Source organism: Dermacentor albipictus, chromosome 2, assembly GCF_038994185.2.
Source record: "Dermacentor albipictus isolate Rhodes 1998 colony chromosome 2, USDA_Dalb.pri_finalv2, whole genome shotgun sequence".
NCBI lineage: Eukaryota > Metazoa > Arthropoda > Arachnida > Ixodida > Ixodidae > Dermacentor > Dermacentor albipictus.
Window position 1 is genome coordinate 100,003,691 of NC_091822.1, and position 24,531 is coordinate 100,028,221.

At 42.3% G+C, this 24,531-nt stretch overlaps 1 long non-coding RNA gene and 1 pseudogene across 1 annotated transcript; one reads left to right on the top strand and one right to left on the bottom strand.

The window, feature by feature from the left end:
• Positions 1-7,980: 7,980 nt before the first annotated feature.
• Positions 7,981-9,198, bottom strand: LOC135915954 (uncharacterized). The gene is made up of 3 exons (XR_010568796.2): positions 8,977-9,198; positions 8,110-8,225; positions 7,981-8,024 (listed from the first exon to the last, which is right to left on the bottom strand). It is a non-coding gene; the product is annotated as an uncharacterized lncRNA (long non-coding RNA).
• Positions 9,199-9,524: 326 nt separating this feature from the next.
• On the top strand, positions 9,525-13,590 carry LOC135915953 (uncharacterized; annotated as a pseudogene).
• Positions 13,591-24,531: the final 10,941 nt, after the last annotated feature.

Sequence of the window (24,531 nt, forward strand, 5' to 3'; positions counted from 1 at the left end):
TTCCAGTGCCTCGCTACCTATCGTAAACTGCTGTTCTCTTCCGAGACTGTTAAGCATTATTTTAGTTTTTTGCAGATTAATTTTCAGACCCACCCTTCTGCTTTGCCTCTCCAGCTCAGTGAGCATGCATTGCAATTGGTCTCCTGAGTTACTAAGCAAGGCAATATCATCAGCGAATCTCAAGTTCCTAAGGTATTCTCCATTAACTTTTATCCCCAATTCATCCCAATCCAGGTCTCTGAATACCTCCTGTAAACATGCTGTGAATAGCATTGGAGATATAGTATCTCCCTGCCTGACGCCTTTCTTTATTGGGATTTTGTTGCTTTCTTTATGGAGGACTACGGTGGCTGTGGAGCCGCTATAGATATCTTCCAGTATTTTTACATATGGCTCATCTACAACCTGATTCCGTAATGACTCCATGACTGCTGAGGTTTCGACTGAATCAAACGCTTTTTCGTAATCAATGAAGGCTATATACAACAGTTGGTTATATTGTGCACATTTCTCTATCACCTGATTGATAGTGTGAATATGGTCTATTGTGGAGTAGCCTTTATGGAATCCTGCCTGGTGCTTTCGTTGACAGAAGTCTAAGGTGTTTCTGATTCTATTTGCGATTACCTTAGTAAATACTTTGTAGGCAACGGAGAGTAAGCTGATCGGTCTATAATTTTTCAAGTCTTTGGCGTCCCCTTTCTTATAGATTAGGATTATGTTAGCGTTCTCCCAAGATTCCGGTACGTTCGAGGTCATGAGGCATTGTGTAAATAGGGTGGCCAGTCTTTCTAGGACAATGTTCCCACCATCCTTCAACAAATCTGCTGTAACCTGATCCTCCCCAGCTGCCTTCCCCCTTTGCATAGCTCCCAAGGCGTTCTTTACTTCTTCCGGCGTTACTTGTGGGATTTCAAGTTCCTCAAGACTATTCTCTCTCACATTATCGTCGTGGGTGTTACTCGTACTGTATAAATCTCTATAGAACTCCTCAGCCACTTGAACTATCTTATCTATATTAGCGACGATATTGCCGGCTTTGTCTCTTAAAGCATACATAAGATTCTTGCTTATTCCTAGTTTCTTCTTCACTGCTTTTAGGCTTCCTCCGCTCCTGAGAGCATGTTCAATTCTATCCATATTATAGTTCCTTATGTCACCTGTCTTACGCTTGTTGATTAACTTCGAAAGTTCTGCCAGTTCTATTCTAGCTGTAGGGTTAGAGGCTTTCATACATTGGCGTTTCTTCATCAGATCTTTCGTCTCCTGCGATAGCTTACTGGTCTCCTGTCTAACGGAGTTACCACCGACTTCTATTGCGCACTCCTTAATGATGCCCATAAGATTTTCGTTCATTGCTTCAACACTAAGGTCCTCTTCCTGAGTTAAAGCCGAATACCGATTCTGTAGCTTGATCCGGAATTCCTCTAGTTTCCCTCTTACCGCTAACTCATTTAATGGCTTTTTATGTACCAGTTTATTCCGTTCCCTCCTTTAGTCTAGGCTAATTCGAGTTCTTACCATCCTATAGTCACTGCAGCGCACCTTGCCGAGCACGTCTACATATTGTATGATGCCAAGGCTAGCGCAGAGTATGAAGCCGATTTCATTTCTAGTCTCACCATTCGGGCTCCTCCGCGTCCACTTTCGGCTAACCCGCTTGTGAAAAAAGGTATTCATTATCCGCATGTTATGCTGTTCTGCAAACTCTACTAATAACTCTCCCCTGCTATTCCTAGAGCCTATGCCATATTCCCCCACTGACTTGTCTCCAGCCTGCTTTTTGCCTACCCTGGCGTTGAAGTCGCCCATCAGTATTGTGTATTTTGTTTTGACTTTACCCATCGCCGATTCCATGTCTTCATAAAAGCTTTCGACTTCCTGGCCATCATGACTGGATGTAGGGGCGTAGACCTGTGCTACCTTCAATTTGTACCTCTTATTAAGTTTCACAGCAAGCCCTGCCACGCTCTCGTTAATGCTATAGAATTCCTGTATGTTACCAGCTATATCCTTATTAATCAGGTATCCGACTCCTAGTTCTCGTCTCTCCACTAAGCCTATTAGCACAGTACGTATGTGCTTCTTTTGTCCTCCTAACCTCACTGAGCCCTATTATATTTCATTTACTACCCTCTGATTCCTCCAATAACACTGCTAGACTCGCCTCACTAGATAACGTTCTAACGTTGGACGTTGCCAGGTTCAAATTCCAATGGTGGCCTGTCCGGAGCCAGGTATTCTTAGCACCCTCTGCTGCGTCACAGATCTGACTGCCGCCGTGGTCAATTGCTTCGCGGCTGCTGAGGACTGAAGACCGGGGTTTGATTGTTGTATTCATATAGGAGGTTGTGGCCAAGTACTGCACCAAGGTGGCCAATTCTGCTCTGGTGAGAGAGTGCGTTACAGGTTCAGTCACCGGGATCAGGCCGCACTCCAGGCCTGTTTGTGCAATTTTCTCAACACACGGTTTTTTTTCCGGAGGAGAATCGTGCGGCACCGGGATTCGAACCACGGTCCTCTTCCACGCGAGGCGGATGCACTGCCGCCCGCGCAGGAGTTGTACGCCTCATTTAACCTACAGTGGGGCCTTATTTGATCAGTCAAGGTGAACCAATCTGAGCTCGGTTGAACCGCACGGATGGCACTCAACTAGAGAACCTGGTAGTTATGACCTGCACATGTGTGGCCATACGTAATAGAAAATATCTTTTTAGGAGGGTCCCTGTACAGTGATTAACTAAAAGAAAAGACATATCAAAAAGGGGAAAAAAAGGAAAAGAACAGGTGATTTGAACTCGTCACCATTGGATGTTGCCCGGAAACATAGGTCAGTCGGTTGGTCCGTCCGGTTCCAGGTTACGTTGAAGCGCCATAGCTCCTGTGCTTGCAATGGACTGCAATGGGCTGCAATTAATTTGCATCATATATAGCAGCAGTCAACACTGTTTAGGTATTTCAAAATAAATTACTTAGGCTTTTTGAATGTAACCCGAATTAAGTTTTTGTTCCTTTCTTTGTATCCATATTTACAAGCTGCTTATGTATTTTGCCATAATATCACTAGTGTGTATGTCACATACATTTATACAGTAATGAAGTAGAAAAGAAAGTTGTGTAATAACCTTGTTTATCATGTTTCAATGCCACTTAACGCTTATCTCAAGGCATTTGAACGTTAATTTGGTGCTGTTTCCTTGTAATCCAATTAGTGTATGCTTTATTCACTATATCAACATTGTAATTATGTGTTTTTAAAGCTGATCGAAACATAGTCTATGCCCTTCAGGTCATGGGGGTACAGAAAAAAATAAACAAATCTTGCATCGGACAAAAACCATTTGTTAAAATTTTCCACTGTTGTTTTCCCGTCCGACTTATTTTGCCTCATACTATTTGTAAACAAGTGCATTTTGTGTGCCTCTACAATTACTGCATGCATCCCACTTGGATTTATGTGATCTTTTCATGGCCTACAAATAAAGCAGTTGCATCCAGTTTTGGTCCTCCTAAGTGAATGAATATTCATTTCCATTTGAAAGCTCAGATGGCATGTCATGCTTTCATAAGTCCACCTGTGTTTATAACGACCAGCCATACACAAATAGGTTAAACTTTTCATACAGGTTTAAGTTCACTTTCAAAACTGAATTACTCAGTATAAGTAACACTAGCTGCTCCTGTCTTTGCAAGCGCTGCATGTTACTTGCTTTCAGTTGAACCAATTAGAACTAGAACCAGTTGCTACTGATACTACTGGTCAAAGTACCAGTTGGAACGCAACTGGAATCAGTTGATCCCGGTACAACTGGTGATGGTTCCAGTTGGAATGCAACTGGAACCAGTTGATCCCAGTACAAGTGGTCAGATTTCCACTTGGATCCCAACTAGGTCCAGTTGGATCCCAACTGCGTCCAGTTGGAACGCAACTGGAACCAGTTGATCCCAGTACAACTGGTCAGATGTCCAGTGGGATCCCAACTGGGTCCAGTTGCTACCCAGTTGGTTTCCGACTGGGACCAGTTAGTTTCCAGCTGAGACCAGTTGGTTTCCAGCTGAGACCAGTTGGTTCCAGCTGAAACCAGTTGGATCCAAGTTGGAAATTTTCACCTGGGAGCGCATGCGCGGACCGCTACGTGTACTTGCGTCCTTGGGTTCCGAAAACATCGCTGCCCCTAAGCGATCACGTTACCCACGCGACTGTCGCGGTGTATGAGAACTTACGAGAAGCGAAACCAGCCGAAACAAGCCGTCCATCCCGCCACACAGCCGAGAACATGGCTGCGCCAGCGAGAACGTGTGCATTTAATGGTCGACGTGATAAAGAAGCTGGTCGCAGAGCGCACCGGCACGCTGTGCCGGTGCACTGGGCATGTCAAAATTTGCGGTACGTCAAAATTTGCTGGAGGCTTTGAATAAACAAAACACAGACCACAACGGATTATGCTGCACGAGACGCCTAACTACAGTTTACCAAACGTATGTTTGGATTGCTTCGGCTCGGCCGCAGTAGGCGGGTAGATAATCTTATAAATCTTTCGCCAAGTGTCGACAGACGTCGTTTTAATATATATTGGAGAGGTTTAGCGTGTCTCGTATTCGGGTACCCAGGTGAAAATATCCCAAGTGGTCCCACTTGATTCCCAACTGGTCCCCGTTGAACTGGCTTATGGTGAAATTCCCAGTTGGTTGTGGTCCCAGCTGGAACCAGTTCAGCTGGGCCCAGTTGGTATTGGTACCAGCCCCCACTGGGACCAGCTGGAACCAGTTCAGCTGGGACCAGTTGGTAGTGGTCCCAGCCCCCACTGGGACCAGCTGGAACCAGTGGGCACTATTATTGGCAGCAGCCCCATACATTCAAGGTGCACGCCCATTGGCACGCTTGCATTCGGAGCCGCTGCTAAACAAGGGCAATTAGGCCACTTCATTGATAAAATTCATTTATTGAGATCCTAAAAATCAAGCTTTTCTTTCGATAGCAGTCTCTTGTGCGATTTTCTTACATCTTGAATCTTCTCAGAAAGTAGTTTGGTTACTGAGGCCACAGTTGCCGTGGTGTCTTCACCTTTGAGCTGGCCCCAGTAGCGGACTGTGGCTGCAAAAAAAAAAATAAAAAAAGGCACAGCAGTGCATAAAGTTGAATAATGTTAGGAAAATGTCAAGAAAACTAAAAATTTTATAGACAAAGCCAAAATCTAGACACAATATGCCATTACAGACATTTCAAGGTTACAGCAATCTATATCTAAAAAGCAAACATTTCCATTATACCTGTCATGACGTTCACTTTTTTAGGCGTGAGTGGCTGCTTTGGCAGCTCGCCAGCTGCTCTTTGCTTTGGGGCAGCAACGCCACTCACGCTTCTGTTGACGAGGCCATCAGTGCCCCATATAGCTTGAGCCGTATCTTTACATACAAGCGTTGGTTTCTTGTTGTTCAGAATTTTTGCAGCTTGGTTTGCTGAAATGATTATGCCTTCTGCCAGATGAAACTGAAAGGAACAAGAAACATCCATACTCATATTATTCGAAAAAAAGGACCTCCCTAATGAATTGTGCAACCAGCTGTCTCATCTAAATTTCTCCAGTTATGTAATTTTTAGAGCATGAGAGAACAGAAATAAAAATTCTGAAAGGAAGGATGTGAAATGCAGCTGGGTTGTGTGTGCTTTCATTGACTGAAAAAGGAAAGCAGGGTTTGCTCACAGAAATTATGTTCTTCAACATGCCCACCAACCTTCAGTTTCAGTGACTAAAAAACTAATTATGGGGCTTTACATTCCAAAACCATAATTTAGTGGAGGACTACGGAATAATTTGAACCACCTGGGGTTCTTCAACGTGCACCTAAATCTTAGTACATGGGTGTTTTCGCACTTTGCCCCCACTGAAATGCAGCTGCCGTGGCCGGGATTAGATCCCACAACCTCGTGCTTGGCAGCCCAACACCACAGCCACTAAGCAACGGCGGTAAATCGCTTCAGTGACTGAAACATCAGGGAATAAACTCCAATATAATTATAAGTAAAATGAAAACTACTGCCATACAAAATGGGTGAATACGGTTTAGGCAGCGTCCATTTCCCCCATCTCGTTAGGACAGTGACAACCTTATGGGCTGTTTGAAAGGCTAGCATGCCAATATTACCTTTCGAAGCACTAAACTTGAAAAGGAATGTGAAAATAGTGTGCATTTGTACTCACTGATCCATCAGGGAGACGTACGAAATCTTTCTCAGGCACTAGATAAGAATAAAAACAATGAAATCTTTGTGACTCCTTTAATGCCACTGTGTGTGCAAATAAGTGTTTTAAAACAAGCTTAGCATTGAAATAATGCTATCAAGACACAATTACATTACATCCGACACAACAGTACACGAGCATTTTTACTGTCTGAATTGGAATGCGACCACTATTGCCAGGAGTCGAAGTTCTGAACTTGTGCTCAGCAGCAGAATTCCATATCCACTGCGCCTCTGCAACAGGTACTGTGTTCATATGCTCTCTACCTCTCTTCAGAATCATTTTTCAAAGGCTTTTGGCTCAATAGTGCCCATATGACACAGGCACACATATCTGCAAATAGTTTCTGAAAATTCATTTGCCTAAAAATGCTTTTAGCTGAATGTGAGAGGAACTGAAAGCACTTACCTTCTGTCATTGGACTTCGTCCTACGTGATCATCTGCTGCAGAAAAAGCATCAAATTATTGTGGTTAGATATTAGAACTTTAGGTCATTATAAAAAGTTTATCTTCCCAGTAATTAAGGCTATAATCACACAAAGAGAAGCAAAAGGATCTTTTCTGCCTAACCACAGCTCTCCATGTACTAACCTTGCCTGGTGCAAATGGCTTGTTCTGGAATGAAGTACAGTAAAACACTTAGTAAAGCACTAAAGAAAACAGAGTTGCTTAGAAATAATACAAGTGTTCCAGAAATGGTCCCAGAAGTATAGAAGAAATGAAATAGCTCACCCATCCTACCATGGCCTTTGGCATTATGCTCTTGCTTGGCATGAATGCCTTACACTATAACAGACAGGTTTAAATATTAGCATAACACGTAACACACGCAGTTAATCATTAAAGCTACTAAAACAAGTCACCAATAATGCGTGTATCTGATAAGGAATGTAGGCTTTAGCCTTTCGACTTGAATGCTAGATGGAAGAACTTGCCTTGCAATGGAAGGCAAGTTCTTTCTATCGTTCTTGCTATATGGTCCCTTCTCTGAAGAGAAGCTTTCACTAAAACAAAATGTACAGGCGCCGACAGAAGTGCTATACTCCACGCAGCGGCACACTGTATTGCGACGCCATTTACAGGCAGCATCTCGGATCGAGACAGCCAATGGGTGCCCTTTATTATCGACAGACATAATCCTAGATGCTGCCTGTAGATGGCATTGCGATGCAGTTTGCCGTTGCTCCAGCTCCCGCTGCGTGGAGTATACCACTTTTGTCGGCGCCTGTACATGCCAATTATACCTATATGCTTAATGCACAGCCAATATTTACACACTATGAGCATGCCTGTCTCAAAATATATACGATTCTTGAAGCGCGTCTCTCTTACACACTTCTGGCAGTATGCATTATTCAGTGTGTTCAAGCCAAGGTGATTACGCTTACCTTGAAATATTTTGCTTTCTAAGCACCGCTGAAGCGATGCCACTTGCTCCAGCAAGATTTCATTTTCTTTTTCTAATTTTTGAGCTTTTTCTCTCCACATTTTTTTTGCTATTTCTTTTTGCAGCTCTGACTCGGATATCAGAGATTCATCCTCAGATGATGAACTGTTGCACTCCCAATGGGGTTTTGGGCTCTGAAAAATTGAATCATTTAGATGATTATCAATTGCAAATACACAGTGTACAGACACACTTACATGGCTTTGTTGATTGGGCTGGCTGCATGACTCACCCCTGGCTTTTTTTTTGCACTTTGCAGATGCTTTGCCAGAATTCTACTATAGTTTGCAGTTTTTGCGTTTGCTTGCGCAATTTTGCGCTTTTGTGATACCTAATAAAAACAGTAAAAAATACTGAGTTGGTAAAGCTTTAGGTCACGAGATAATAGGAAACTGCACCCTAAGCTCATGGCATACCTGCTTGTCTTGCCTCTTGGCACTAGGCCTTTCATCCTCACTGTCGTCTTCCATTTGTATTTTTGGCATGGGCACTCTCTTGGTCGACTTCTTATTTTCTAGCTCCTCCCGGGATTCTGATGAGTACGGCATATAAGGGGGATTACATGAATAGTAAAATGAAAGCAGTAGTATTAATTAAATGCAGGCACAAGTAGTACAATTGAAGAATCAAGTTGCCTGCCAAAACAGTGCGACATTAGAGCAAGCATTATTGCTTATATAGATGGGAATAATTTAGTGTAATTGCACGTCACGATGGTAACGTGTCCGTGCATTGACATATGTCAACATGTTTCTAACGTACGTTTTGACTACACCCGAAGAAAATAAATTGTCTTGCTTAATTAATACGTTGGCTGCATGTGCAGGCGCAGTCAAATTAACTGCCTCGTGCATTGCCTTAATATTTTGCCGATTAATCTCGAAAACACACATGCGCCTGTGGCCGGTCACACCGCTCGCCATACGCACTGCATGAAGTCCGTACACGATTGCTCATTCGAAATCGCCTGCTACTGCAAAAATTATTTCGTATTTTTCAGATTACATCTGTATTACATGCCAGTAGTTCATGGTCTACGATTTAAACAAATATGCAGTAGAACAAACTGTGGGGCTAGATGATTCAGAGCTTTTAATAGGTGAAGCGCGAACATACACAGCATACTCGGAAAGGACAATGACAGAACAAGGCGCTTGCCATGTCATTGTTCTTTCTTAGTGTGTTGTCTCTGTTAGCGCTTCATCTTTTGTAAACAAATTTAAACGCTTAATTTGAGCAAGATGCGAGCACGTGCGCGCAAGCTCCACGTGTGCAAACCTTACCGGCCAGCAGCAGAACTTGGGCCTCGTAGGCCCGCGTATTCTCGTGGTTCTCTTCGTCAACCCAGAATACCGAGTACACAGTCCTGTTGTTAAAATCCTCTGTGCTGCGAGGATGAAAGTCTAAAATCGAACTGGCCGTCACAATGTACAGCCGGTTCTTGTCGAATTCTTTGAGAAACCTCACTAAAGCAAACATATCTTAATACAATAAAAACGAGCTACTCGCCGCACCGACGCACGTCGTGAAATGTGTTGCAGCGGCTATCTGGTGGATCGAGTCGGATTTTCATACATCCATCCTCATTAGATTGGATATAATGACCGGCCGCAGCCGTTGAATCAAAAAGAATGAGCAAACATAACTGTACTTTTTGAATTTTATTCTACAATTTTATAACTGTGAATTTAATCTCAGCTCGCTCAAACATTTTTCAAAAGTTTGACGACGCAAAATAACATGGCATGATCACCGTGTTTTAGATCAGCTAGCCAAGCTAACCACAGCTAACCGGTGGCCTAGCTTGGTTCTTTATGACTGAGACAGACAACAGCTTATAACTCGTTGGTGGCTAGTGTGTGCGCGACATTGTGTGTATTCAAATGAGGCCCCGGAAACGATATCTCGATACTGGAGGGGATGTCACAGACCTTCCCTACACTACAAGAAAAAGGTTACTTGAAATGCGGTCTGTGCCGCAGACGGCAGACACAGCGACGCAGCAGGCAGCCGTTCAACATCACACGTGTACCGCCTCTTCGGCGTCTTGCAGCCCCGCGCATTTGGAGTCTGACGAAGATTCCAACGTGCCTTCAGCATTGCCTTCTCGCGAAGAGAGTGAACCAAGTTCTTGCGGTGAACTGCCGCCAGAACCAGCCCAGGAGGAGGAGCCGAAGCTGAGTCCTGACGACTTGTTAGCACTGGCTGTGAACTTCGCGATCGAATACAAGCTTCCTTGGAAAGCGGTGGAAGCACTGCAGAGATTACTTGAATATGTCTTGCGAAGACGTGATTTACCGGTGACAAAGTTTCTGTTAAAAAAAAACGCTGGTATCAGCATCGACGCCGCCAAGTTTCATTTTTATTGCAATGATTGTACGTCTCTCGTAGCTGAGACGTCAGGACTCCTGGCTGAGCGAAATGGAACTCGGGGCAGCTGCAATGTGTGCACTAAAGGGTATTGCGGGCGAGAGATGATGCGTGACGGACATTTCTTTGTCAGCCTCCCGTTGCGCCAACAGTTGGTGTCCCTACTTTCAACACAAGGACTTGCAGTTACCCTCCGAGAAAGGCTGGACCATATCGAAGACCGCTGCAAAAGTAGCGTAACAAATGAAATGCTGGACATAAGAGACGGCAAAGCCTACCGAGCCATGCGCCAGAAATTAAACAAATATGACCTCAGCCTGACCGTTAACTCCGACGGAAGCCCACTGTTTAAGTCTTCAAAGTACTCTATTTGGCCAGTTCAGGTGACAGTCAATGAACTGCCTCCACATACCCGCGGCAAACATGTTTTCACCACCACGCTTTGGTATGGGCAGTCACATCCTGACATGGGACTGCTAATGGGCAGTTTTGTTCAAGAAGTGGAGGACCTCATGCAGGGCGGCATCACCTAGACGGATGGCACAAAGTCTATCTCATCGAAGGTATGTACAGCATTAAAAACTAGTAGTGCTCATTCAACCGGGGTGGCATTATATTGATGTCAGATATTACATGGGAAATGTTATATGCAGATTTTGTGAGTGCATGTGACATTCAGTAACAAAACTTGAGGGAGTAAAGCCTGATACCAAATTTTTTGGCCAGCTAGCTTGTATTTTCTTTTCTTTTACATAATATAATGCTTACTGCACACTACCAAAGCATTTCATCTGCACTAGTGCACCCCGGTTTACGCAATTGCCCTTCACTATTTCTGACTTGACAAACTTGTGCATGACAACTGTGATAAGTGTTTTAATTAAGGTGCGCATGAATTCGGATGGCGTCATTTTTTATTATCGCAGTGCAACATTGTCTGTCATTTTCAAAAACATCGTTACCAATCCCACTTTTCCCAACTTTTTCTTGGACACAGTACATAAGTAGCACTGCTGTCACGCCAGTCAGCTTGGATTTCATACATGCAATGGTGTCGCGAACCGAGGGATTGCAGCGGAGCACCAGAACTATAGGACCAATGTAGCAGGCTCTTAGAACAAACTAGTGCGTGCCATGCTTGCGCCATGATCACGCATTGCCCAACGTTTTTCCTCATCTTTCGCAGTGCCGACCTTTAGCGTCCGTGCGTAGCGTTGTCGATGGGCGCTACAAAAGTATACTTTAGCTGTTTCTTGTCAGTCACACTTGGCAAAAGTTATATCGTTCTACCTCTTGAATGTGAACTTGAATGCACTGCTGGGGCTTGTGATAAGGAAATGCAGAAATGCAATTAGTGTGGCACATAAGTTATTCAGATGTGTTTTACATTTTTACAAGATAATCTTTCTATACGTTCTAAACCTGGAAGACAACACGCCATTTCTTATTCAGACTGCAGCGAATGTCAAAATCCACATGGGTTATTCAGATTTGTGGTGCCCTTTATTTAATTCTTGGTAACATTGCTCTCATTGCTTTGCAGGTCCACCCCTTCAGCTATTGTGCTGATGCCCCAGCAAGGGCAATAATGCAAAATATGCGCCAGTTCAATGGGCATTTTGGCTGTAGCTGGTGCTTGCATCCTGGGTTTGTCATAGATGGTAATCAAATTTCGTGCCTCTCGCATGAGAAAGCTTTCGTATGGTAATTACATAGCTGTAGGACAGGTAAAGCCCAGTGCATGAAGAATCTTCATATATATAGATTCTGATTGTATGCTGATGTAATTTCAATGTGTTTAATAGAACAGTACATAATTACAGTATAATACTTCCAGAAATATTTATTGTTTGTATAGCAGTGCGTAATATGGTGCTTCATGATCTTATTTTTCACCTGCTGCTTCCAATAAAGTATCGTCATCTTGCTGTAGCCATTTTTAAGTCAAGATTACTTTTCTTCATCGATAAGGGAGGAGCAGCCGCATAAAAGGTGCTATGTACATCAACTTGAATATTAAAACACCGTCGAGAATTTGATATTAGCATGTAGGATTGACCTGCTGATTTGTGCACCTGTGTTTTCTTTTGGAATAGGAACCATTAAGTATACAATCGACGAGCCAGTGCCAGACAGGACAATGGAAGAAACCATTGACGCCATGAAGACAGCAGCACGCACAGGGACAATTGTTCAAGGCATAAAAGGTCCCACTCCATTAATGAATATGCCACACTTTGACATAATCTGGGGATTCACGCCAGATTACATGCATTGTGTGTTGCTGGCAGTTGCACGACAGTTGACGGAACTGTGGCTCTCTAGTGTGGGCCAGCCCTACTATATTGGGAGGCCAGCACTGCTCAATGCTGTAGACAAGCGGCTGTGCAACATCAAGCCACCATTGTGTTTCAGGCTGCTGCGTACCCTTTCCTTGCGGAAGTATTGGAAGGCTTCAGAGTGGCAGCAGTGGCTGTTGTGGTTTTCACTGCCTTGTTTAGATGGCATTTTGCTTATCGAGTATCTCAGGCACTTCACCTTGCTTATTAGAGGAGTATCCCTACTGCTAATGGACAATGTTAGCAGCACTGATGTCAGTGAGAGCGCTAGCCTACTAGTGAAGTTTGTAGTAGGTGTGCAATTTCTTTATGGAGAAAGAGAAATGACATTTAATGTACACCAGCTTTTGCACTTGCCCAAGAGTGTGACGCTGCAGGGACCACTTTGGTCACATTCCTGCTTTGTATTTGAATCCAACACTGGGCATGTGAAGGAGCTAGTCACATCTGCAAAAGGAGTGCCAATCCAAATTGTAGAATGGCTGTTGATGGCTAGCTCTTTCGCTATTCTGAAAGCATCAACTCTCCCTCAGACTAGAGAATTTTTAACTAAAGGGAATGCTGCAAAATGTCGAGCAGTTGTTTTATTGATTGGCAAGCCACGAAAAGTGCAGCAGCCAGTTTTAGATTTGTTAATGAACCATATTGGCTGCATGATAGTCGGTCCCATTGTGGAACATGGCAAAGTTGCAGTGTCTCAATATGTTTTCCACAGCAAACAGTATAGAAGACCAAGCAAAACAGACTGCACTGCTGCAATGCTTCCTTCAGGGGCATGTGTAATAATTTCTCACATCCTTGGGTTTAAAGACGTCACTGGCAAAGCTAGAGTTTTTGCAGCATGTGAAAAATTTCGCACAAGTCCGACCAAAGCTTCCCACATTCACAAGGCCCAAAGTGTGCAGTCCAGCCATGTCATTGAGGTAAAGACTGGCATCATTCCATGTTTATACATGGAGATTGAACAATCAATTTTTTTTGCACCACTTGCTTTTAAAGCCCTTTTTAAAAATAGGTGATGAATTATAAAACATGACTTCAAGGGAACACTTATTTCAGCAGAGGCCCTGCAACACCCTTTATTAAAGTTGTCACATATCTTGTGACACACGACAATCTTGTGGGCATCATTAAGGAGTGTGCAATGGAAGTCGGTGGCAACTCCGTTAGGCAGGATACCAGTAAACTATCACACGAGACGAAAGATCTGATCAAGAAACGCCAATGTATGAAAGCCTCTAACCCTACAGCTAAAATAAAATTGGCAGAACTTTCGAAGTTAAGTGACAAGCGTAAGACAGCTGACATAAGGAATTACAATATGGATAGAATTGAACATGCTCTCAGCAACGGAGGAAGCCTAAAAACAGTGAAGAAGAAACTAGGAATTGGCAAAAATCAGATGTATGCGTTAAGAGACAAAGCCGGCAATATCATAACTAATATGGATGAGATAGTTCAAGTGGCTGAGGAGTTCTATAGAGATTTGTACAGTACCAGTGGCACGCACAACGATAATGGAAGAGAAAATAGTCTAGAGGAATTCGAAATCCCAAAAGTAACGCCGGAAGAAGTAAAGAAAGCCTTAGTGGATATGCAAAGGGGGAAGGCAGATGGGGAGGATCAGGTAACAGCAGATTTGTTGAAGGATGGTGGGCAGATTGTTCTAGAGAAACTGGCCACCCTGTATACGCAATGCCTCATGACGTCGAGCGTACCAGAATCTTGGAAAAACGCTAACGTAATCCTAATCCATGAGAAAGGGGACGCCAAAGACTTGAGAAATTATAGACCGATCACCTTACTGTCCGTTGCCTACAAACTATTTACAAAGATAATCGCAAATAGAATCAGGAACACCTTAGACTTCTGTCAAGCAAAGGACCAGGCAGGATTCTGTAAAGGCTACTCAACAATAGATCATATTCACACTATCAATCAGGTGATAGAGAAATATGCGGAATATAACCAACCCTTATATATAGCTTTCATTGATTACGAGAAAGCGTTTGATTCTGTCAAAACCCCAGCAGTCATAATGGCATTACGAAATCAGGGTGTAGACGAGCCATATGTAAAAATACTGAAAGATATCTATAGCGGCTCCACAGCCACCGTAGTCCTCCATAAAGAAAGCAACAAAATCCCAATAAAGAAAGGCGTCAGGCAGGTAGATACAATCTCTCCAATGCTATTCACAGCGTGTTTACAGGACGTATTCAGAGACCTGGATTGGGAAGAAGTGGGGATAAGAATTAATGGAGAATACCTTAGCAACTTGCGATTTGCTGATGATATTGCCTTGCTTAGTAACTTAGGAGACCACTTGCAATGCATGCTCACTACTCACCGACCTGTCGAGGCAAAGCAGACGGGTGGGTCTAAACATTAATCTGCAGAAAACTAAAGTAATGCTTAACAGTCTCGGAAGAGAACAGCAGTTTACGATAGGTAGCGAGGCACTGGAAGTGGTAAGGGAATACATCTACTTAGGGCAGGTAGTGACCGCGGATCCGGATCATGAGACCGAAATAAGAATAAGAATGGGCTGGGGTGCGTTTGGCAGGCATTCTCAGATCATGAACAGCAGGTTTCCATTATCCCTCAAGAGAAAAGTGTATAACAGCTGTGTCTTACCAGTACTCACCTACGGGGCAGAAATCTGGAGGCTTACGAAAAGGGTTCTACTCAAATTGAGGACGACGCAATGAGCTATGGAAAGAAGAATGATAGGTGTAACGTTAAGGGATAAGAAAAGAGCAGATTGGGTGAGGGAACAAACGCGAGTTAATGACATCTTAGTTGAAATCAAGAAAAAGAAATGGGCATGGGCAGGACATGTAATGAGGAGGGAGGATAACCGATGGTCATTAAGGGTTACGAACTGGATCCCAAGGGAAGGGAAGCGTAGCAGGGGGCGGCAGAAAGTTAGGTGGGCGGATGAGATTAAGAAGTTTGCAGGGACGGCATGGCCACAATTAGTACATGACCGGGGTTGTTGCAGAAATATGGGAGAGGCCTTTGCCCTGCGGTGGGCGTAACCAGGCTGATGATGATGATGATGATATGTTTTGAATGAAAAGGCATCACCACACAACGCTTTTACAGCATATAACATTTATCTCAGGAATTCGTGGCTTCATTGTTGTTTAAAGCTATTCTCAGTGACAACTTGAGTGTTCAGTATGAGCTCCGGCTACCAAACCACATGGCAACTGCCCTCTGCGCCTTTGCATTCTGAAACATAGTTCCCGACAGGCACTGATATTGTATGAAGTCACCTCTGCATTGACATTATGGAAACAGGCCAGTGTAGTTGACTAGTACATTTATACAAATTCTTGGAGTTGTACACCAGAGCAGTTGCCACTGCATTTTTAGTTTGTATATATATATAGTGTGTGTGTGTGCAGCTTTATCCACCATGCGTGTTAAGTGCTTTAGGGCACCTTTATGGAATGGAACTTTGGTGTATGTGCTTGTATGTGTGCAAATTACCTGGATACTCGCCTACTCTGGCTCTGTATGGTCATAGTAGCCTTTGTGCCATTAAACACCATTAATCATAATCATCTAGATACTCAAGAGAACAAGTTAAATGTTTGAGTGTGGTAAAAAAAAGAAGTGCTCTACGCCTAGCCTGAAAAGTCCCATATCGCTACCACAGTGCAGAATTGTTTAAGAAGCACCACATGCTTCAAGTTCCATCAATGTATGATTACAAGCTATGCTGTTTATATAAACTCGGTTTGCTGAAGAATAATGATGCCATGACAAACCTAGGAAGGCCAGAGAAAAACTTCCTTGCTTATCGCGTGCGCCATCCTGAAGTGTGGTACGTCGCCAAATGTAGGACCAATTACAGAAATCAAATGTTAAAATTTCAATTGCCTAAACTTCTAAACCACATAATAAAAGATAATAAGATTGACATATCTAGTTCATCACCAAAACAACTGCATTTAATGTTTGTATAATGATGTGATACGATGATTTTCTATTTGACTACTGTATAATCCCCTTTAAAAGTGACGTTTTATAACTCCTGTAAGTGTTTTCCTCTTAGTAGGTTGTACTCTCTTAGCCGCACGCTTTTATGTTTCCCCATGTGATAGGGGGTCAGGGCTCCTCAAGCTGTTCTTACAGCTTTTACGTGTCCTCCTTGTAACATTTTCTTGTTGCGGAATAAACTGAATTCAATTCAACTAAAATGCTCCCCTATATCGAACTCACAAAATTGGGAGCACTTAATGATGCCCACAGTTCACCCTGGCACCTTATCACTTGGCGCACTTCAACACAGACGCACATGCGATCGCATTATTCTTCTACACGAGATTATCAACAGGCGTATTTATGCTAACGCCCCCTTTACTGTTGCCAGTTCTTCAGCACGTGTCACTCGCAGTACATACCCGCTTAACGTCATGCCATTTATGCCGTTTTTAGACTGCTTCAAATTTTCTTTCTTTCCTTTCACAGTTGAACTATGGAACAATTTAGATGGCACATTGCATATGATGTCTCTTGATCACTTTGTGCGAGAATTACCTAATCATATATTTTTCGAATGATACTGTGCTGTTTTCTGTGTTAATTTTTTCGCTCACATTTGTAATCATGTAGGTTCCTAATAATATAGTTATATGTGAAACCTTCTGTACCACTCCTGCAATGCCTCAATCTCAATGACATGTGATAGCAGTATCTGTAAATAAATAAAGTAAATGCCCACACCTTTCTGTTTTGTGTTTATATAGAATTTGTTCTAATAAACAATAATTACAGTTTAATATTTCTCATGATTTGTACTTGTGTATTGTAGATGTTTTCATTGTGATAGCTCTTATTTACACCAGTTAATCATATTTCAAAGGGGCGTGTGCTCTTTTATACCAGCAGAATCAAAAAGCCTGAAGATTGGCTGCAATTTCAAACATCTGAAAAGTATAACAGACCTGCCATGGGGGCTCTGTGGCTATTAATTGCCACAGAGTCGTCTGTTACTGAATGTTTGTGGTTGTAAGTTCGATTACTGGCCGTGGTAGCTACATCTTTATAGGGTAGGAGGTGAAAACACTCGTACTGAACTTGGGGTGCACATTATAAAGAACCCCAGATAACCAGAGCTAGGCATTTGTTGCTTTGAGAAGTTAGCATCATCATAAATCAGTTTGGAGATGACATATTCCATACACATTTTGGCAGGCCGCCTTCACAAAAATTGCCGCAAAATCTAGTTGTAGATGCATATTACACTGTTTAAGTGGTTAATTTTCCCAGCGTAGAATATAATACTGTCGGCATGTTCGTGTGGCGTCATGAACAACTAAGCATCGGAGCAAATATATGCAAATGCTATATACAGCCTGGCTTCCTGAGTCAATTTTCGTGTCTTATCAAAGTGGCACACATGCACATTGGCTCTTCCAAATTGGCCTCTGATTGGTCCTGTATTTATTATGGCCTCCAACTGGACCCACTGGGCTGCCAGTTGGAGTATGTGTGGTCCCAGTTGAAGCCTATGTAATCCCAGTCAGCCCCCAGCTGGGACCACTCGGTTCTAGTCAAGTCCCAATTGGTCCCAGTAGGCTCCTAGCAGGTCCCACTTCACTCCCACCAGGAACCAGTTAAAAGCCAGCTGGAACCAGCTGATCCCCGTGTGGGACCACTTGGTTCCAGTCAAGTCCCAATTGGTCCCAGTAGGCTCCCATCTGGTCCCAGTCTGGGACCAGATGGGACCAATCTGGAACCAGCTGGGACCAATCTGGAACCACGTGGGACCAATCTGAAACCAGCTGGGACCAGTCCGGAACCAGCTGGGACCAGTTGGTCCCAGTTCATTACCAGTTCGCTATTTTCACCTGGGTAAGCGCAGGCGGGAAAAGTGGTTCCTAGTCAAAAAAAGTGAATTGGTTCAAGTGGTCACACCAGTTCATATCAATTGGACCAAAATGGAATCAGTTGGAAGCCATGGAGTGCTGCACTTGAATTGGAAAATCCAATTGGACTTCACACTTCCAGTTGGTTATTCCAATTGGTTCACCGTTTCCATTTGGTAACCCCATTGGAATGTTTGTTAGTCCAATTGGTTGTACACATTCCAATTGGAGACCCATTGGAACAGTGATTTCCCATTGGTGCCCCAATTGGAATGCTTGTATGCATCTAATTGGTCGTACGTCTCCAATTGGAGTAGACCCATTGAAACATTGCTCTTCCAATTAAAATTCTAGTTGCAATATTTCTTGTTAACATGACAGCCTAATTAAACGTGTATCTAGCGCTGGTTAGCATTCTAGACCTATTAACCATTTAATTAGTTCTCAATTGACTTTACAATTTTCAATTTAAACTCGTATAGGGTATTTCAAGAGCTGCATGTCTTATGTTTGGATTCCTTAGAATTTTTGCTCGATTTTTAAATGTACCGTAGTGTCCATGCTATCTCGAATTTGGACAGCTGGGCATTGCCAGCTGACAATCAGTTTATATATAATACAGTGTAAAATGTAGCTAGCTCTAGAAGTTTGTGGTAACCTACTGTTGTGCTCCCAGATGCTTTAACTTCTGTATCCTGCAAACACCTAGATGAAAATAAGCCCAATGCTACAAGCAAGCTTTTTAACTTGTGTAATTTTGTCATTTTTTCTTGGATATTTTGTGTAGACATATCAGTGTCCACTCACAGAAACACGAACTTACCGATTTCAAGTAAAAAAAAACTGACTAGGCGATGTATATAAGAAATGTCATTTTTAGCGCAAAAATAAGTGAGTTTATTGGAAGAGGACTGATCTTCTGATGAATCTGCAAGAAATGTATGCCATTGATGACAGCCTTGCAAGCTAGTAGCAAGGGTGGGATTGTATTTAAATAAAGTACACTATCACAGTCATAAATTTGAACATTGTGCATAAAACAAGACCACCAAACATTTAGAACAAGTCCGTGGCATCCCAGCACTGTATATTTATTGACATGGGCAAAATTACAGCAGAGTTCAGACATGAGGGCTTAAAAACAAGGCATAAATTTATATGCACGGAATGTATATACATACGTTGCTAAGCAGCATGCACGAAATGCACAAAATTCATACATAGCAGCATTTGAGATTAAACCAGTGAGCTACTTCATACTACAAATAAACAGTGCACAAATGTTTTCACAAGGTAGAGCAACTAGAATTACTAAAAACCTATTGGACACTATACACTGGCCACAAGAAACAATTTTCTGGCTAGAGGACTTAAAAAGGAACCATGGTACAAAAAGAAGCAAGGATGAGACGAGAATACAAGTAAACAGGAGGGTCGCCACAAAAATGATTGCGTTTGTATACAACATACCATGCATGTGTAAAGTTAGAATATGTGAAAGTTGTTTGTGGTCCTTTTAAATTTGGAATGATGCCTTCAAAGATAGGAAACAAATACTATATACATGAGAATGCTTATGTAAATTCGCTACAGTGGCCCCGATAATATCGACGTAGACTCAAGGAGCACATTACAAACTACAAATCATAGAGCAGCATGTGGAGACTAGTGTGTACAGCAACGCAAGCATGCAAATACTGCTGCTGAGCATATGGTCACAAGTTTAGTTCCAGATTACATTTTACAAACTTACCCTAAAAATCTGATTTCATACTGGATGCTCAAAAACATGAGAACAAGACGTAAATAGACAACATGAGCACAGATCTGAAAATAAAAGAAACCTCCAGAGGTGAAATATAAACTGGGAACCCTACTAATGTGGTTCTCACAGCCTTGACATTGCAAATGGGAATATTGAAAGCAAGCAATCATGTATTACAGAAGACAGTTTTTTATATTTAACCATAGAACAAAATATATAATCGTTACTCCCATAGTGCTCGTCAAGCAAAATGACTAAAGGGAAAGCGTATTGGAAGGAGCACATATGTATGCAGCACTTTCTAAATTGATAAATACATTAACACTTCTTATATCTGCAGTCTGCAGAATTACTGTGGATGACTCCTTGTGAAACACTTCTTGCACATGATTTCCTGTCACGAAGTAATGCTTTAATGGTCTGCACCTAAGCTTTTAAACACATTTGTAAGTTTTATCACCACTGAAAATTATTTGTTCAATGATGGCAAATGATCGAGTTGTCAGAGAGCTGCACGGCTGAGCTGTTTGTCTTCTTCCTTGATGCGTACAAGCTGTCAGTAAGGATTGACCCATTTAACATTATTATTCTGTATTGGACAGAATGTGGTGGGATCTCTTGATCACAAGGCAATGGACTGGCTTGTGGAATATACTGAGAACTCATCCCGAAAAGTTGGGTACCATCACTGCTGCATACACTTTTCTGCGTTACTTTAGCATCAAAAGAATTGCAGTACTGCACCACACTAGGGTTACTAGCCAGGTCCTGCAGTTCCATTACAGTATTTTTGATTTGCAAAACCCTGCACAGCTTATGGGGAATCCCATTTGCAGCTTTTACAGATTTCTTGAGGCCGCCATTCCCAGATTCAAATGGAAATGCAGAGTGTGCCCAGAGCGGACCCCAGTAACGAATACTTTTCACAATGAGAAGAATATCACGTTTAGACAGAACCAATCTTTCAGTGATAACATCATTAAATAAATCCTCGAAATACGGTTCGCCACCATCACCGGGCCCCATGGAGCTGTCAGGCGTTTGATGCTGAAAGTAGAAAAGGAATAACCACCCAAAATTGAGCAAATGCACAGCTGTCAACATGTACTGTTGGCTCTACAGAGCTTGACAGTCAAGCACTGGACCCGAAAAGGAGCTAGAAGCTGCTGTATTAGATGCCTTCACTGAACATTGAGCAGGTAATATAAAGCAAAACATCTTATAACCTACTGCGTGGACAACACGATTGCACCTGTTACTAAAAATTTCACATGCATGTAGCGATAAACTCAGCACTACAACCTTCATTCTGAATGACACCAGTTTTCATGTTTAGTTTTCAGCTTTACAACATGGTTCGCCCAGTCCCCATCATATGTATTATTCATAGATAATTGTAATACATTGTTGGGAAAGCGAGCTCCTTTATATGTTTGGAGCGCCCTACCAATGCAACTACAGGTAAATGAAATTCTGATGTTTCAAGCAATGTTTCCCCCTTGCAAGAATAACCCCCCCAACTTTATCAGCGTATATAGACATCCCCCTCAAGGAAAGCACACCAGAATGTTTTTGCAAAGAACCTATGAAAAAAAATAAAGATTTGTTAAGAGGGGATCAAATGTGCACAAGCTTATGAAAATTTTTTGCAAACTAATATGAACCAAGCCGCCCAACAAATTACATTACTAAACTTGAAAACTAAATATAGCCTGAAATTGAAGTCTATAAGCTGCAACTCGAGACCCTACTCCTGTGTTTAAGCAGACCCTTCATCATAAAGCAAATGATGAGATGCAGCACATCTTGGAAAATTCTCGTGCCTTTTGTATAATTTCGATTGCACTGCTTAGTGCTTCTTCCAAAAGACATTAATCGGATTTCAATTCGAGCGATACTTCAACATCGTTTTATGGCAAACATTGCTGTAATATCATAAGAGATCGTTATGTTAGCTACACTGAACTATTTTCAATGCCCAAGCCTGGTGAGTGGCCTACTAACAGTTATTGACCTCAAACATGTTTGCGAAGTTCTAGTAAGCTCTGATGGACCTACCATGTCCTCTTCTGAAGTCAGCTCTCCAGGAACACATTGCTGTGAAGCATCGTCATCAGCCATGAACAGCTGCAAAAAAGGCAGAAAAATAATGAAAGAGAAAAAAGGAACTAAACAAAGGTCGGACCCAGCTGTTATAGATGCACTCAGTGACATGCAAGATCAAAATCTTGTTTCATTTTAGTGCAGAATCTACAATGCCAGTACACACAGTTAAAAGAAATGGTCAAGTGCTATCATGTCTTGTCATTGTAAATTCTGCACCAAAAAACCAAGCATAGGGATTACGAAATAGCCTGCACTAACACATTAGCAGAGAATTTGGTCAAGATGACATGCATGGGATATACTATATAAGGCACCAGAGCATATGTACACACACACACAACTGCGAGACTTTTCTTTCGAAAAACCCGTATGGGTTTCCTTTGTAGCAATTGCTGCGAACGGGTGGATGTCTGATTTTCCCTTTATTATATGTCCCTGTTCATCATTCAGCGATGTGTCATGTGAAGTTATTGGGACGGCATGCTGCAACCTATCGCCAATTGCTTGCAGTTCTGAAACAGCGTTATGAACCACGGCAGCAGTTGTGCTGCTGGCCGTTGCACTCCAAATGTTGTTAATAGCCTCCTGCGATGAAATAGCTGATTATATCATACACTAACATCTGAAACATACTACCTCACCTGTTCATCATCACTACCCGATGCATCAGTTCCAAATTCGCAGTTTCTTTCTGTCGAGAATCGGGTTCCACTTGCTGCTTGGCTTGGTCCGGCTACTGTGTTGTTAACAGGTGGATCATCGTTAGATAAGGATGCATCTGTTGACAGATCCTGAACATAGAAACACATTTTAGGAATATGATTGTGCCCTAAGAGGAAGCTCCGCCTCGGTAGCTGTCATCTAAACAATTAAGAATGCGAAATATTTTTCTTTGAGAACAATAGCACGGGTTTATAATAGAAAAGGTCTGTTGCATATAAATGAGAAAATAAAAATCTGGCAACTTTAGCACAATATTTCGAATTCTGGGGTGACGTTATTTTTTATTTCATGAAAACAGAAAAATTTCAACACGCCAACTCTGACTCGGCCATGAAAATCAATACCATAATTCTGTAAACTGCACCTAATGATGCATCTAAAGCAGGCAAAATTGATGCATTCATTATGCACAGCTATGACATAAGACACTCGTCTGTAGGTAGGATTTTTGCAAGGTTCTTGCAAATGTAGCAACCTCACATAACCTCTGAAATCATACTGCCCGTTTAGACGTTCTAATAGATGCAATTTACTAAACTATGACACCTACTTTCGGTATACAGAATGATGGGCTTGTGAACCTCGTACTTCATTTTTTTTCCTGAAACATATCGAGGCCCTAAATGAAAATTCTGCTTGTCTCTGTTGCTAGAACTTAGCTTTCTAATGTGCAACAAAGTTCGCTCAAATCGGCACAGTGGTTCTATAAAACCAGTTCCGAGTTTCATACGGAAATCCGAATTGGGCCTTGAGATAAACCTTCCTCTTAATCGAAGAAAAAGCAGTACACGGTGTATAACTTACGGTTGCACCGTTTACCACCGCTTTATTTGTACTCAAACGTAACAGCAGTGGCACTCTTTTCGGTACGCACGTTTTAATAAGGAATCTTTTAAGCCATTGCTCGGCATGATTGCGCGTTGTAGGAGCGAGTTCTGCTGCAATTATTATTATTATTTTTTGCTGGCCCTCGCGCGTGCGGACAAACAGAGCAAGTAACAATGCTGGGTGCTTTATTGAACCTCCCGAACCAAAAAAATGCAGTCCCGTATAAATTTTGAACACAAAAATAAAACAGCGCGACAAGCGCACATCGAATGTATCATGCAGAATAACAACAAAGAGAAACTTACACTGCGTTGGTGAGCCTGAGCCCTCGAAATACTTCTCGGTAGCATGAAGTCTGGCCCATGCTTAATGTACTCTTTATATGGGTCTTTCTTCTTTCTTTTTGGAGCATTACACATTACTTACGAAGTTTTAAGGCTCGCCAACGACTAAGCTACATACTGCACGTGGGAATCACTCGCCGGGAACGGCGAAACATGTTCGTTGTTTCGTATTTGAATATTTTATTTAGCAGTAATTTACTTCTCGCTTCCCATTATATATATTTAAGAAAAATGAAGTCAATAAATTAAATTTATTAAAGTAGAAGTCACGTACGTTTACGCAGCGCGAGGTTTTTATGTGTCGGCATGCGGCCTGAAGTACGAGCATGCGGCTAGTATGGCTCTTCACATCACGTATGCTACAGTCCCGTGCCTTCTAGACCTGCGATCCGCTGTGCCTACACGTGCAATCATGTTCCGCTAGTTTTCTGTGCACGTGTCTTTCAGTTCGGAAAAGTTAACGCAGATTTTCAAATGATAA